The sequence below is a fragment of the Procambarus clarkii genome, chromosome 10 (assembly GCF_040958095.1).
Source record: "Procambarus clarkii isolate CNS0578487 chromosome 10, FALCON_Pclarkii_2.0, whole genome shotgun sequence".
Classification (NCBI taxonomy): domain Eukaryota; kingdom Metazoa; phylum Arthropoda; class Malacostraca; order Decapoda; family Cambaridae; genus Procambarus; species Procambarus clarkii.
In genome coordinates, this window is record NC_091159.1 from 21,383,523 (window position 1) to 21,383,843 (window position 321).

The window sequence follows — 321 nt, forward strand, 5'->3', positions numbered from 1 at the left end:
ATACCTACATCTTGTACAGGAAGTGTAAGACATCTACTCAGTGTATTCGTGGTGTGTCCAATGTAGCATATTGTTGACCAGACCACACACTGGAAGGTGAAGGGACGACGACGTTTCGGTCTGTCCTGGACCATTCACAATCGACTTGAGAATGGTCCAGGACGGACCGAAACGTCGTCGTCCCTTCACCTTCCAGTGTGTGGTCTGGTCAATATACTTCAGCCACGTTATTGTGACTCATCGCCTGCAATGTAGCATATATTTCGGAGTACACAGTCTCCAGAGTTACATTCGTATTGATTGTGTAGATACACTACATCG